The sequence below is a fragment of the Syngnathoides biaculeatus genome, chromosome 8, assembly GCF_019802595.1.
Source record: "Syngnathoides biaculeatus isolate LvHL_M chromosome 8, ASM1980259v1, whole genome shotgun sequence".
Classification (NCBI taxonomy): Eukaryota; Metazoa; Chordata; class Actinopteri; order Syngnathiformes; family Syngnathidae; genus Syngnathoides; species Syngnathoides biaculeatus.
In genome coordinates this window covers 11,720,635-11,734,984 of record NC_084647.1, presented here as the reverse complement: position 1 = coordinate 11,734,984, position 14,350 = coordinate 11,720,635, and the positions used below count along the sequence as shown (strand labels likewise).

At 40.6% G+C, this 14,350-nt stretch overlaps 1 long non-coding RNA gene across 1 annotated transcript in view; it reads left to right on the top strand.

Annotated features, from left to right (window-relative positions):
• The window catches only part of LOC133504956 (uncharacterized), a 179,747-nt gene that overhangs the window by 17,198 nt on the left and 148,199 nt on the right, over positions 1-14,350 (top strand). The gene's annotated exons all lie outside the window — the stretch shown is intronic.

Genomic DNA, 14,350 nt, shown 5'->3' with positions numbered 1-14,350 from the left:
AATCTTTTACCAGATCCCAAATTGCTGGTACTAAATTGTTTGTTCACACATTCACAAACAGCTCTTGGCAACAGGTGTAAAAAAGGGCCGTAAAATTAAACAGTGGATATGAGAAATAAGAGTAAACAGTGCAAATCTTCTCTGTAAACAACATCGGCAGATTATTTTCTTTGATTTTCCTCCTATTTTTGTGGTCTGCGTAAGTAGCGCTTCAGGCAGGGGTGATTCTAGGATCAGATGTTGAGGGGTGCTGACAGTTTCGGCTCCAGAGCACATTGATAGGGGCATTTAGTCAGCGGGGGGTGTTCGAGGCTTCACATTTAATCGCTCACAATACGCGCCCATGCACACATACACAACATTTAGGGTTATAATAAAGGTGTGCCATCGTAGCCTTTGGGTAATAGTTTAGCTCAAGAAATGTTCAGGTGGCGTGTGGGCATTTTTTTTAAATTTAGACATATTGTATAAATCAGGAGTCAATACAAAATCTCACATAAAAATCAAACAAAGACCAAATGCTGGAGACTGAAGCCAATGTTTTTGTTTGTGTGTTAGCATCACTTGACGAAAAAAAATAAATAAATCTCTTATGTTCTTCCACTTGCTCTTCAATTTTCTCATCATGTCCCTGTAATGCCAGTGGAGCCAACTGGGCTTTTGTATCTTGATTAGCGAAACTACTATTTTCTGCCTTGCGCCATTGGTGGGACACACCCACACCTCCTGCTGGTCCAATTAGTATTAATGATATATACTGTAGACTATCGCATGATTGGTCACTTTAAACTGCTCCCTTTGCACAATTGTCATTGTTACTGGTCTATAATGGGAACTGTGAACAGTTAAGGGCACTCTCTATAAGGTAAACATAATGTGGGGTGTTGTCGCACTCTTAACTGCTCTAAATGAAGAAGATTCTGCATCTTGTACATCTGTGACTCTTATAAAGAAAAGTTCCTTTCAACTGAATTCCTCTCGCCTGTTTGTTCTTTCTTCTGAATGTTGTACCATGGCGGCACCGACTGCCGGAGACAAATTCCTAGTGTATTGTTACATACTTGCTGATTAAACCAGACAGATAAAACAAAACAAAAACTATATACTGTATATCTAATAAGAAATACAAACTGATGCATTCATACAACTTAAAACCCAATTCTCGAGCGATCGACCATTTGACCTTTCGTCTGAACCTCTGCTGGTTTATTTCCAGAAAACAACCTTATATTCACGATGAGGCCATCTGTGTCATATGTGAACAGTCATGCACACACAAAAACATAACATACACACCAAAGATGTTTTGATATCGATGGGCATCCTGTTACTAAGCACATTGGTGTGAATGGCAACCATTGCACACGGCAAAAGCTTGATTCTCTCTTTCAAGTTCAAAAAGGACACGGCTACTGTCTGACCACCTGTTATGTTTCCTACCTACAAAAAATGTCTGCTGAGTCCATCCGAACAACATAAACAGGGACCCCTGGTTAAATGCAGCAAACACGAGCCTTAGTCGTGATAATATTGTGGTGATATTGAGTGAGAAAAGTCAATAAATATGCCACTTATCCTGGTATAACCCTACAACTGCGGACGGTTATGACTGGGAGGAAGGCTCTGCACGCTCAGTTGAGAAGAGCTGGGAGGGATGGGGTGGATTTAACAGTTTTTAACGGGTGGGTACTGCATTTTGGTTGTTAAAATATTACATTTCAACTATGAACTGCACGTGTTTAACACTTCTATCTTGATAAAAAAAACACAGAAAAATCTTGCGGTCTCTCCGATTTTGCTGTGTTGGATCTACTAGAAAAAAAGGGCTAGACACGCCCATGACTTCAGGCAAGGAACGTGTTATTATCTCGGGATCATCAAGCCGTTTGTATCCGCGAGGCCACGTTTTAAAGGGAATTGTACGTGAGGAGGGCTGCGGCCTGGCTTGTCGTCTCCAGGGTTATGTTTTTATCCACGATATATCAAGACAGCACATAGCCCATAAAAACGTTTTTGTAGTTTAGGTATCTCTGATGGAGAACAACACAAGTCCAAAGGGAAGCTTTAAGTTATGGAGATGAAAGTGTCATTGGAAAAAGCAATTAAAGATAGGACAAATTAAAAAAAAAAATGATTGCACCAATAATTTTGGGGAAGATAGTAACTACATAAAAGCCATGCTTTGTTTTATTTAACCGTTATGTACCCATCTAGCGTCACGTTGACTTTTTAAACTTGGGGCAGTTCATTGGGAAAATTGCTTTAGGGTAAGGGTTAGGGTTAGCATTGGCATTATTTGACAGGCTGGTTTTCAGCAGCCTTTCGTATTCGGTATTTAAAAATTCAGACCCATCCGGTGTAATTTGTCATTAGATTTCACATTGCACTTGTTAAGTTAGTCGATTTGCATAGTCTCCTCCCTCAATATGCAAAATAAACTACATGGCAATTTAGCCTGGCGTGTTTGGCAGACACATTCTTTGTTGCGCCCAGTGTGTAGCTCAGCTTCCACTGTGCAACCACATTGTTCATGCTTTCGCATCGAATAATACAAAGTAATACATATACTCTTGATTGGGTTTTGTGACCAGAGAAAAAGGAGGTGACCCAGAATTACCAAATCCTAAGGTTCTGGAAATTAAAACCAAAATAAATCATGTGACTACAGAGCACCCATACGGACAGTCAAGGTCGATGCACTCAAGGGTGCTACAAAACCACAAATGTTTTTTTTGCCCACAGATATCAAAATAAGCAGTGGCTCTTTCTCCGTCTGATTGTTGAATGGACAATAAGGTAAACGGCACCTAAATATTATTCACTTTATTACTTCTACAACATGATAAACTAGTGTGACAGTTATAAACGTTATCTTTCATGTGAAATGACTGTCATCTCCATCATTGTTGGTGAAGTTATTGTAAGTGAGAGGAAGTGATTATTTTGCACGACTCAAACTAAATGTCATATCTTTATGAGTCATGTCCCATTTCGCTATGTGCACATGTAATAAGAACTCCATTAACACCGCATCCAATAAAATAATAAGATGCAATAACTCTGGCAACTATTCAAACCTCCAATTTGCCCAGTAGCTCCAGAGGCTCTTCTGAGCTGCTTCAGTGGAGCAAGGTTTAAGTGACTTACTGAACGACACATTGGAAAACATTGGCTAAATAAGATTCGGATTGGGATATGACTGGGAGCGAAATCCAACCTTTCACTTACAAGAAACAATAGAGGAATGGGAACTCTAATAAAATGGAACTCGAGCTAGAAAAAAAAAAAAAAAAAAACAACAACAAAAAAAAAACAACAACTTGTTTTTGACTGATGGGAATACCAGCCAGGTGGAGTTGAAAGATGTGACCCAGTAGAAACCTCCACATCAAGCCCTCAGGGGGGCTTCAGAGACTGACACAACTTCACTAATGATGGGTGAAATGTTTCATCTTTTCTGCACAACCCACATCGCAAACACTGTCTCTCTCCATCGTTCTTAACACTTTTCCTAATTTCCTTCCCTGTCCCCTCATGATCTCTGTTGTCGCATTCCCTTTCTTACATTCTGTCCTCCCTTTCTTATACTGCCCCCCTATGTCTCATGTGGTCTTCCATGCTGTCGGGTTTCATAAAGCTGTCTGCTACGGACTTAATGATCCAAAGCTATAGGGAAAAAAAAAACCCGAACCATGTGTTGGATCCAATATTACCATGGAGCGAGTGGAGAGTGTCCCATATTTGAGTTAATATTTTGCATGCATGAATAGAGATTACTGACAGCTATAGTAAATGATGCATAGCGAAATAAAAAGAACACTAAGACCACGCATACCGCCACCAAAGCTGGGATCTGTCACCTGAGCTTATTTGAGGTTCAAAGGCACAAGACATATAACCTAATAAGAGGGAACTTGACAAAGATAAATAAGAATAAAACTGAGGGCGTCCTTACATTTTTCATGGATGTCCAATGACTTTGCGCTGAGGGAGAAAGGGGGGCTGGTCGGATAGATGTCCTTCCCTGGGAGGTTCTGGGCTTAAGCGCCTTAGTTAGGAGCCCGCCACGCTCATTATCAATTAAGCAGTCGTTTGAAATGTCTTGACGGTTAACTGTGAATTTTGAATCCGTGCTTGAAATCTCCAATTCAGATAGCATACCAACCATCCATTTATCCATTGTCCATACCGCTTGCCCTCATTATGGTCGGGTGGGGGGCAGGGGTGAGCTGATTGCCGCCCAATCGCAGCAGAATACAAGCAAATCAGATCTTACCGTGTGAAAATTTGTAATAGTTCTAACTGCGAAGGGAGCTCAACTTAAAGAAAAAACATTACTTGGTGATTATATTTAAGCTTATTTAATGCAGTATTTCCATCCCGTCGCATACATTTGGCTGGTGTTTCCTGATCTCCCCTCATCTTCAGCTAAAATCTGGCCCATTTGAGCTTCGAATTGTAGAAACATATAGTTTTTAAATACTTTTTGTGTTTTGTAAGGTATGGTGAGCAGTTAAGAGAGCATAAATATCCTGGAGGGCAAGTTTAAGATGGGTTAGGGTTAGGATTAGGATGGGATTCATTTTAGGGTTAGGGTTAGAGAAAAATGATATTGAGACATGTTTCAAGAGAACAAGCTACCTGAATCACCTAGCGAAGATATTGCTGGTATTGTCTCAAATTCTCTCCAGTACCGACATCAAAGTGTCAAACATAAAAGTAAATCCTTGCGATGTTCATGTTTTTCAACAAAATGTGCAGAACAGCATTTTCACATATTGTCATGTGCCTTCACAATTAGAGTATGAAAACTACAAGAGTCCTTCAGGAGCAAAACAGAGAGAGGCCAGCCTTTGAGATTCATTTTACCTGGTGGCAAGATAAAGCAGACAGCACATCATTTCCTACCCATACTAAGGGGGCTGTCTTTATACATAAACAGCCAGACAGGGCATGACAGCAAGGTTAGCATTACTTCTCTTTTTCCACTCGATCTTTTTTTTTTTTTTCTAAATAAATAAACTGCGGAATGGCAAGGATAGAATTTTAATAGAATGACTCCTGGTCGTGTATTAGATATAATAGCAACTCAACACAAATATGATTCTGATGGAGCATCTGATCTCCTGTCTTTTGTTTCATGCGTGTTAGGATGAATACAAAAACAGGAGGCAACAAATGAGAAAATGTTCATAGGGATTGCTGGGTCAATGATTTCGGATTCTTTAGTATAGGCTAAAGTATTTTCCCAGTCATTAGCTTATCAATCGTCACAACCTGACAAGCCAAAGAACAAAAGTGACAGCCTTTTAACATTAAATGATATATATATATATATATATATTTCGTGATTAATGCAAGGATTTGCACTTATATAAGAGTCGATGAATAGGATGAAAAAGGGGAATTCTTTAATACTGAGATATTTGCACAAGGACCCCACAAGAATAGTGTTTCCTTACTGAGAACCAGACGACATCCATTCCAAAGAAAAGCTTTTCAAACCTCTACCCCACCCACTGACTTCAAATTTCAGTATTTTGTCATTGGAAAAAGGCAGTCAAGGATCAGCAGTGATTTTTCAGAATGCCGCACGTTTTATGAGCACCTCTCAACCAACATACCGACTCCCATCTCAAATGAAAATGTCCTTCACAGGTTTTTTTTTTTCCAATTAAAAGGCCCCATGTTGAAGAAAATTGAGTCCTTCCTCTTTTGTTATAATTTGTTTTGAATTAGTTCGTTGGCCTTGTTTTTTGACATCTATTTATATGTCAAATATATTTTTTAACACATTCTTCGCCCTGATGGTGATGGCTCTATGTGTGGTTTGGAGTTTAAGTGTGTTGCCCAAGGACTTTTCCTTGTGGCCACTGGAGGATTCGAGACACGGTTATTAGACAGCCCACTCCACCTCCGGGCTGTCAGGGGATAGAGTCTTAAAAGACAGATGCACGTCAAACATCTTTTTGTGTTTTTAAAGTGCTTGTGTAGAATTTAAGTGTGGCAAGGAACAACATGAGCCATTGCATTATTTATAGCCGATTAAACAAGTGGAGTCAGAAGCTGTTTGTGGTTGTTGGGAATTGGTGATCCACCAGTTCCCAAACGCGATGGGGGTATGTAGCTAATTTAGCAGGGAATTGGATATGATGTTCCAAAATACCTACCTCCACTTCAAAGATATTGTACACCAAAATATCCTCCAACGTTAGTATTGTTTGGAAATTGTAGCCATCAGACAGGAAGAGGCAGCACAATCATCTGCTTAACCGCCATTTTATCAAAGTGAGGGAAAATCGTAAACAGCACTTCATGCGACATGATTTTGTCAAACTGAATCAAGCATTCAATAAGCATTTTGACCAGATGTCAACCCTAATTAAAAACACGTTATCCACCTCTGTGAACGACCGTGGAACTTCATTAAAAACATCTCTCAAATCAACTGAAAATCCTTGAGTTCAATGTCTGTTTTTATATGTGGATTGCGACGGAGTCTTTTGTGTACTGACAAATTCAAACTTGACTTTCAATGGCCACATGAAATCAATTATTAAATCAGCGTTCTACCATATGAAGGAACGAGGTTTGCCGTTAGTTAATACTTCGAGTCAGTCACCTTAAAAAAATAAATTACAAGTCTGATACGTTGTTTTGCTGATAGATTCCGACCAGACTTTCAACAGCCATATCAAATCAATTAAAAAAAGCTTTATACAAATCTGAAGAACATATTTAGAGTGAAAGCTTGCATGCCCCAAGCAGACCAGGAGAAGCTCACCCATGCTTTTATCTCAAGTAGACTTGACTATTGTAAGGGTCTTCTGACTTGATTCCCCGAAAAGAGCATTAAACAGCTGGAGCTCATTCAAAATGCTGCGACACAGGTTCTGATTAAAAGAAAGAGGTCAGAACACAATACTCTAATTCTAAAGTCTATACACTGGCTCCCAGTCAGGTTTAGAATGGGCTTTCAAGTTCTGCTACTGCTCTAAGAATCACAAAACGGTTTAGGCCCAGAATACATGAAAGTAATGCTAAAGGAATATAAACCCAGTTGGGCTTTGAGATCGACAGACGGGAGTCAATATCCAACAGAGCAGAGTCCAAAGCAAAAATGGTGAAGCTGCATTTCGGTATTATGCTGCACACAAATGGAATAAGTTGCCAACAGAAGTGACGTCAGCCCCAAGTATGAATCTTTTTAAGCCCAGGTTAAGAACTCTTGTTTTTTCTCATGCGTTTTTTTTTTTAAATTTCCATTTTTAACAGATCTTTCTTGCGCTGTACGCTGTTTTATTCAATTTTATTCCATCTATTTTGTGTTTCTCTTTTGTTGCCAATGTTTTTAATTGTTTTTTTAAAAGCACATTGGGTTTCCTTGTGTACGGTTAGGGTTAGGATGCGGCTATGGAATGAGTCCAAATAAATTTTGCTTCGCTGTGCTTTACTTTCATAGACAGGCTGACCTTCAAAGGTGAACGCAATCAAAGCCGGGACACGGCCTGAGTGCCGATCAATGGAAAACAATGGAACGTGTATTAATCTGATTAAGAGTCAATCTGTCACCATACTTTTAAAACTCATTAGGGAATGTCAGATTTTATTTTTCTGAACAGTCCCTCAATTTAACTTCATATTAATGGCTGTTTGACGATAAGCATTTTCGTTACGCTATGCATTGGTCTTTTATTCATGTCCACTAATCCGAAACCAAAAAAGGGATGTGGAAACTACTTTTCTATTTAGCAAGAAAAACCAACTTTTTTTCTTACGGTCCTCATTGCACTTGTGATGTAGTCATTTTGTATTGAGCCAGTTAGGCTTTGTGTACGCTGCGCCACAAAACCGATGACAAATCCAGAGCGATTAGTTTGCAATCCAAACCCTGCAACTGAAGGTGTATGAGCGAAAATTCAATGAATACAAAATCTAAAAACAACATTCCGACCGGTTACACTGACATTTCCTCGCGTCACTATCTTTTTGACTTTCCGTGTGTTCTGGTTATTATTGTTTGGCCTTGTGCTTTCTTCGAGCAGGTTCTTTGCATCTTAAAATGGAGGCTGAATGAACAGAGCGCATTCATCCTTCTCTGCATCGCTTGCTCTCGTTCGCACTTTCTCCACGGGGAGTCTTTTATTATTTATTTGTACCCGATTGTCCAGCTGCTCTCTGCGGTCGCATAGAGCGTGCTCAGACAAAAAATATGGATATATCTGGGGATTTTTTTTTTTTTTCCAGTCTCGCAAGTGCTATTTTAGTGCAAGGCAGGAGTCGAGCTCTGAACACTATTTTAAAGGGCCACTGTCACGAAATGCATGATTTTTAGTATGTTATTAATGAAAAAACGGCAGCCGGTATGGTCCCATGCCTTTTTTCACCACACATGATTTTAACGTATATGGCTTTTTGTAACTCCCGCCATGAAAATCCTCTCGAGGGATTTGTTTTCGAGAGGAAGCAGGATGTGACGTATAGGGCAGGAGTGCCCTCAAGCTGACTCGTTTGTTTCTATTAGTTTTACCTGTGAGAAGGTAGCTCGTTGCTCCTTTGTGTTAGCCAAAATGCCGGCTCGTTGCATTGCTGGATATTGCTCGGACACTCGGGAGGGTAGATTTACCCGGTTCGTTGTGAAAAATTGATTGCACAGGTGCAAAGGACGAGAGCTTTGTGGGTTCCGAATGAGAGGTAGGGGTGTATACAACTACTAAAAAAAAAATAATGGTTTGGGGGGGGGACCACATAATCCGTCTCTCATAACGTAACAAAAGATCCACGTACGTACGACAGGGGTGCTAAATGTGTCGGTATGCGCATCGGACAGCTTCCGTGTCGGGCTCGCAAGGCTTGTCGACGCCGGTCCGCGGTGGGTCATCTCCGCCGGACGAGGAGGCAGTTTAGCCATGATCCACATATCATCCAAATATGACTGGAAACATTAGGGTAATATTACCCCGGTAACTTCACTCGGTTGTAAGATGTTCTCTTCTTCGAAAGGAGCTTCCGTGTCAGAAGGGGCGTGTTCGTCTCCCACAGTAACGGGCCACAGCGTGTTTTCAATGGCGAATGTCCCGGGTGACGTCACGGGCAGGAGACGCAGCTGACCACTTGGATGTCGGATGCCACCTCCTCAACTTTGGCCATGGATGACGCGCTCTCTGCTCATATTTATTTTTCCGTATAGACAATGAAGTGAATAATATTATATGTATTTTTCATTACAATATCTACTTTAGAACGTTTATAGGGATGACACTTGACCTTTAAATACTTTCGGTATGGAAAATACATCACACTTGAGTTATGGTTTGGTTTAAGATTAATAACATGACATCAGTAGCAGGTGGACAATGAGAAATCTGTAGAACAATAAAGACAATAGCATTACATACTATACAGTAAATGCCCGTTGAATTAAATGTCAGATTAAAAAAATGTCTGACTGAATTAGAGTAAAGTCTTTATGTTTTACAATGGACCGATTCAGCCATTGGAAAAAGTAGGCGAAGTTTAGAGCTCTGAAATATTGAAAGATTTGTGTTACAAGATTGTTCTTTGTATAATTACATTTGAGACCAGGCCTGTGTGAATAAATTCCACCAGACAGGTGCGTGCATTTGTCTTACTTAGTTTTAAGTAACAGGAGAAAAGGAGAGCTTTGTCGCATACAACGAGAGGACTTTCTAATGCTCACCGCGCTTGTGATTTCCAACAATAATAAAGAGGTTTTTTCTTTTGTTTGTTTATTGGGATGGTCACTGGTTGAATCTGCTAAATGCACTTGCAACTTTAAATTATTTTGGACCGAAAACAAAATCTTACCTCTTACCACGGATCAAAGATTTTCAACCGGACTTTTAAGTTGGCAGTGATGCCCAGGTACAGGAAATTGATAGTTTTCTGGAACTGCAATGCTGATAATGATGCTGTGTGAGGTTGTTTTTTTTTGAGGGGGGTGGGGGGGGGGCTCTCTCATGACTGTGGGGAATTTAAAGCTACGGTTACACTACCGATAAATCAGAGATTTCACGCAACAAAGGTAAGAATGGATGTGCCGGGTAAACCGCTTTCACCTCGGGCTGCGTAAAACCGAATACTCAACCCGGTATGCAGCAACTACCTGCTTTGTCTTTGAGAGAGGAAATAACGGATGATAGAGGGAAAAGCGGGATAGACGCACGCCGGTTGTCACGAGGAAGACGCGGTTTGGAAAGGTTCGGAAACCACAAAGAAAAGAGAATAAAGATGAACTCGAACAGTAGAGTACAATTACAAATCCTTCCTGCATCACAAGGGGATGACGAGGATGAGGAACCCTCTCGTCTGCTGCCTCTGTGAGGAATCTAGAGAGGTCTGAAGAACTCAGTTTGAATTTTCTGTTAAATATTTGTATTAGTACTCTGAGGAAATAAAGATGTCAAACTCAAATTTGAATTTTGTCGATGTTAACAGGAAAAAATCCCACTTTTTTTTTTTTTTCATAGGAGAAAGAAAACACGGAGTCCCGTAGCCGTAATTGCCCTCGGTTCATCGATGCTCTATTTTACAGGCAAAATTTAAGGAGTTCAGTGACTATCCCATTTGAACTCTGCTGCTCCAGCTGCACCAACTTAAAAAGGCACTTAAAAAGATTAAAGGCGGGAGTCTTACCGACTGCCACTGTAAACGAGCTCCCCATGAAAAATGATCTTACGTTGTGGGGAGAAGGTGTCTATTAGCATTCCAATTGACACAAATGTGCTTGCTCGGCAATGTTGTGCGTCATATTTATGTCCCGTGCCATCTTTGGGCCTTCAGATGAGCTCCATCCACTGATTCGTGCCTTTCTTTCAGTTCACCGTATTATCTGCGAGCGTAATTATTTCGTGGTGGAAAAGGATATATGGGTATATGTTACATTTATTCAAAAATTATGGTCGCACAAAAGGCCTTTTCCTTCATGTCGAGATCATGTTAAGCCACTTTTCCACCAAGCAATACAGTTCGGTTCAGTTTGACATGGTTTGGAACAATAAATGCTGATCCGACGTGCGTTTCCACCGCTTGTAGGCGGGATGCCGCTACAGTATACGCTACTGAGAATGGTGTGTAATTATAGCAGCACAACATCATTGAACTAGCCTGTGGATTAAGAGGATAAATGTGACATGGTACATTACATCCCGATACATTCCGTAAACAAGTAAGAGAAATGGCTTTAATTTCTTTTACCATCGTAATCCACCCGATGATTTCTTTTAAATTTAGCTTCGTTTCGATCCTCTGATGATTTTCTTCCAGACTCTATATATTCCATAGGTGTGAACGTGAGGGTGAATAGTTGCTTGTTTATATGTGCCGCTTGTCCAATGTTAATCTGTCAACAAAACCGGGAAGATACAGCAGACATGTGCCAATAAATTAAGAGTCCTTCTTCTCTTTCTCTGCTGTCAGTGCAAAACAAATTGGTACGGAGATGCTTTTGAGCCAGGAATTACTTGCCTCAGTCAGCTGCCAAATATGCAATAAATATTATGCTATCCTTGCCTAAAAAGAAGCTCTGCTAGGATTTTAAAAGTTTCCCCTAACATATTGCATCGTCCGACCTGTGCGAAAAATGGTCGTGAGTTAGGGAAGCGTTCATTAGCCAGACAATCCAAGATCAATCTTTGCATGACAGCTAGCATACGCCCTTTCGTATAGCGAGGGGAAAAAAAATAATTTGGTTCACGATTGATTGGAACACAAATAAAAAAGCCATGTGTGTCAACAATAGCAATCAGATGCATGAGTGCTTGAAGAAAACCTGAGAGGGTGGTTCTGTGAGATAGATTTGTTCCATGACCTCGCTGAGATATAAAAAAAGAAAAAAAAAAAAAAAACTCAGGTCTCAGATCATCTCCCCTTATTGGAAATGAATGGAAATGGAATAAATCCACTCTGGTCACTCCAAAAACAACAACATTTGCATTATTTATTACTTGAGAAAAAATATATTCCACAATATTGGACTATGTAAACCGCACGCTAATCAAATTTGCTCTCCACATAATGTGTAAAATGTGAGCACAAACCGTGACTGTAGCAAATGTATGATCATTCATTGTTGTTCTTCTCATTCCTTCATGATTAAAACAATTTTATTTTTGTCATTGCAGAATGGGAAGTATGCAAACCCACTTGATAATTATAATTGGGATTTCTGAGCACACGTTTTGAATGTTCAGCCTTCGTGACAAAACTACCAAGAACAAGACGGTGAACTTGTAAGACTTTACCGATTCCACTTCCATTCTAGATTTTTCTTATAGATCTGGTCTCTTGTGAATTCTCATTGGGTGAAGGAATGAGACAATACAAAGGACAGATTATATAATTGATGTCATTATCATTATATGCATCATTATGTACCATTATATGACACAAAGGTTTCTGCGTAATGCACATATTTTTCCTGGTCGATAAATATCTTTATCATAATAATCAAAACGTATTCATTCGTTATGAAAAAGAGATCTTCATTTGAGCCCCCACTAATTTCAATTACATTTATGTACTATAAGATAAAAGCAGTGACCGTCAAACCATTCAGCATCTCAACATAATACCAGATGTAATAAACGTGTTATTGGTGCATACTTTTTATTCAATACTGGTTTTCTTCATTGCTTATGATTACATCGCTGAAATATCATTCTTGTACAATATTATGCATCTTTATAGTCAAATAGGCATATGCGGATGCTGTATGTTATTGCGTCGGAAGAAATGTCATTATGTGCTACTAACGCTCGTATTTATGAGGATTGACTGATTTTTAATGACTCCTCATTTTTAAGCATGCCCAAACCTCAAACACGCAGATCCACAGAGGGAGACGCAGACACTCACTTATACACAGTAAATAGAAGAGAAACTCAGGTTTTGTTAAATTTCCACATCTCCAAAGCACACAACTTACACACTTCAAAGAACAGGATAGACCTGGGGGGTAAAAACAAAAAAGCACTTTTGAAGTCGTTCTACCAGCTTGTGCGCACACGCTAATGGGAGACCAAAATGGATCTGTCAAACCTGGGTTCAGCACTTGATTCTTAGTCTCATGTAAAAGTCATTTGGGTATAGTTTGGTCGCATTGATGCCCTACTGCGTCTTTCCAACATTCTGTATGTCATCATCCACCAATCCATTCATCAGGTCACAGGGGCAGCAGCTTAAGCAAGGAACCAAAGACTTCGCACTCCCCAACCTGATCGATTCGTCTGACAAATACTTCATACTTTATACACAAGAAAGACTTGACTTTAGACACGGTAGCCAATAGACCTGACTTGACTTCAAACATCTGACTAGTTCATCTTTTCCTTTCGGCTTGTCCCGTGAGGGGTCGCGCCAACGTGTCGTCTTTTTCCATCTAAGCCTATCTCGTGCATCTTCCTCTCCAACACGCACTGTCTTCCACCACAACAACCATCAACCTGCTCTTTGGTCTTCCTCTCGGTCTTTTACCTGGCAGCTCCATCCTCAGCGCCCTTCTACCAATATACTCCCTCTCTCTAATCCTATCTAACCTGTTCACACCAAGCGAGAACCTCAACACCTTCATTTCGGCTACCTCCAGTTCTGCTTCCTGTTCTCTCTTCAGTGCCACCATCTCTTATCCGTACATCATGGCCGACCTCACCGCTGTTTTATAAACTTTGTCCTTCGTCCTAGCGGAGAGTCTTCTGTCACATAGAACACCAGACACCTTCCGCCAGCTGTTCCACACCGCTTGGACCCGTTTCTTCACTTGCTTACCACACTCACCCTCACTCTGGATCGTTGACCCCAAGTACTTGAAGTCGTCCACCCTCGCTATCTCTTCTCCCTGGAGCCTCACTCTTTTCCCTCAACCCCTCTAATTCACGCACATATCTTTTGTTTTACTTCGGCTAATCTTCATTCCTCTCCTTGCCGGTGCATGCCTCCATCTTTGCAATTGTTCCTCCACCTGCTCCCTGCTTTCACTGCATATCAGATTATCGTCTGCGAACATCATGGTCCAACTTCAACTATATGACTTGATTGGCTGACTAGCTGGGAATGGTTGTTTATTTATGTGTGCTATGATTGGATGGCGGCGGTACGGTGACTCAGCTGGAAAGCATTGGCCTCACAGTTCTGAGGACCCGGGTTCAATTGCGGCCCTCCCCGTGTGAAGTTTGCATGTTCTCCCCGTGCCTGTGCGGGTTTTCTCCGGGCACTCCGGTTTCCACCCACATCCCCAAAAAACATGCAACATTAACTAGACACTCTAAATTGCCCATACGTGTTATCGTGGGTGCGACTGTTTGTTTGCGATTGGCTGGCAACCAGTTCAGGG